The sequence below is a fragment of the Apium graveolens genome, chromosome 7 (assembly GCF_009905375.1).
Source record: "Apium graveolens cultivar Ventura chromosome 7, ASM990537v1, whole genome shotgun sequence".
NCBI lineage: Eukaryota > Viridiplantae > Streptophyta > Magnoliopsida > Apiales > Apiaceae > Apium > Apium graveolens.
Genome location: NC_133653.1, coordinates 147756799 through 147759183, shown reverse-complemented (window position 1 = coordinate 147759183; position 2385 = coordinate 147756799). Strand labels below are relative to the sequence as shown.

Genomic DNA, 2385 nt, shown 5'->3' with positions numbered 1-2385 from the left:
GCAATCAGGAACGCTCTTACTCAATTTGCGCAGCAATCGGGAGAGTCTTTATGTGAAGCTTGAGAGCGTTATAAGGAGATGCTTAGGAAGTGTCCTCATCATGGGATGCCTAAATGGATGATTATCAACTGCTTTTATAATGGTTTGGGAGCATGGTCTAGACCCATGCTCGATGCAGTAGCAAGTGGAGCCTTATGGGCCTTGAGCTATGATGAAAATTATGAATTGATTGAACTGATGGCTGCTAATGAATACCAGAACCCAACTCAGAGACTACCTCAAGGCAAGGCAGCATGAATTCTGGAGATGGATACAGCTACTGCTATAGCTGCTTAGCTTAAGGCTTTAATGATGAAGGTGGATTCTTTGGCTAATTATGGAGTTGATCAGATCACAAGTGTTTATGAGCTTTGTGCATGTGCGCATGAAACTGTGTGCTATTTCTAGTGAATCAGCTCAGTTTGTAAGCAACTTTCAGAGGCCGCAGCAACCAGTTCCAGCCACTTATTATCCCAACAACCGCAATCATCCTAACTTCAGCTGGAGCAACAATTAGAATACGGTGCAACAGCCTTATCAGCAGTATGCAACAAAGCAATTCAACCCTCCTGGTTTTTAACAATCGCAATATGCACCAAGACAACAACTCCAACTTCAACAACTACCGCATGGAAGTACAAGTCAATCTAATGAAAAATCTAAAATGGAGGAGTTGAGGTTCATGTGCAAGAGCCAAGCGGTTTCTATCAAGACTCTGTAGAATCAAATTGGGCAGATTGCCAATGCTTTGTTGATTTGACAACCTGGTACACTCCCTAGTGACACAGAAGTTTCAGGCAAGAGGGAAGCAAAAGAGCAGGTTAAAGAAATTACATTGAGGTCTGGGAAGGTTGTAAGCCCTGAAAAATCTCAAGTTTCAGAAAATGAAGTTGTGGCTGAAGAAGAGGTGCTGAAGGATGCCGAGGTGGAACCAAGAAAGAAAGTTGTTATCAACACTCCTCCTGAGGGTAATACAGGGGAAAAATAGGTCTATCCTCCACCTCATTTTCCTAAAAGGTTGCAGAAGCAGAAGTTGGATAAGAAATTTGCTAGGTTCTTGAAGTTTTTAAGAAACTTCACATCAACATACCTTTCGCTGAAGCTCTTGAACAGATGCCTAGCTATGCGAAGTTTATGAAAGATATTCTCTCTCGGAAAGTGAAGCTCGATGACTTAGAGACCGTTGCTCTTATGGAGGAATGCAGTGATGTGTTGCAACAGAAGTTGCCTCTGAAGCTTAAAGATCCTGGAAGCTTCACTATTCCTTGCACCATCGGAAACTTGTCGTTCGACAAGTGTTTATCTGATTTGGGAGCTAGCATCATTCTGTAAGTCATATGTCATAGCCTATTTGTATATTCGAGGATTCAACTCAACTCAAATAAGAATGTAATAAGTAAATAATGGATCTACCGTCAGAGAGATCTCGTAAAGTAACATTTGTCAGAGAATTCAGAAACAAGGTTCATCTACAGACTTGAGGAGTTAATTCACTGGAAGAAGTTCAAGAAATTGATCAAGCCTCAGTGATATAAATCAAGATCGTGGATTTAATCAAGTGACAGAGATCTCGTCAGAGTATCATTAATTACAAGGATTTAATCTGAAGAAAATCAAAGTGTCAAAGTCAAGACATGAAGAAACGTCACGAAAGTTAGTCACTCATGAACCAGACAGTACATCGAGTGTCAACATTGAAGTGGTGGAATTGATTCATATATTTCAGTGATTTTCAGAAGATATACAGAAGAATAGATGCTGCTCAAGATTAGTATTAATTCTCTATTAATTAATTAAGTCATATAATTTAATTAAGAAAATAAATTATATCTGCAAAAGATTAATTTATTTGATTAATTAAATTAATTGATTAATTAATTCTGAATTAATATTAAGAATTTTCAGAATTTAAATTGGTTTAAAAATCTGTTTTAATTCAACAAGACAACTGATTGTATTAGTATGACAACCGGTATGACAATCAATAGTCATACCGAAAGTCATGCTAATTCAAAAGGATTGTCTTACCAGAATTTTTATAGGATTAAATCTATTTATTTTCAGCAAAAACAATCTATTTGAACTACTATGACAATCGGTATGACAATTGATTGTCATACCGAAAGTCTTGCTAGTTCATTCTGATTGTCTTGCTAGCTCTAAAGATAGTCCTACCGATTGTCTTACTGAGCCAAAGGATTGTCATGCCAGCTCTATTTTCATTCAGCTGAATTGATTAAAAGAAGCAGAAGCATTCATTCTTTATTATCCAATACACAAGTCAAAAACAAGAACACAGCAGCCGCAGCAAATATTTCATTTTCATCTGCTTTATTCAAGATCAAT

At 37.4% G+C, this 2385-nt stretch overlaps 1 non-coding gene across 1 annotated transcript; it reads right to left on the bottom strand.

The window, feature by feature from the left end:
• On the bottom strand, nucleotides 1-107 carry LOC141676292 (small nucleolar RNA R71). Its single transcript, XR_012556890.1, has one exon. It is a non-coding gene; the product is annotated as a small nucleolar RNA R71 (small nucleolar RNA).
• Between the last annotated feature and the right edge of the window lie 2278 nt (nucleotides 108-2385).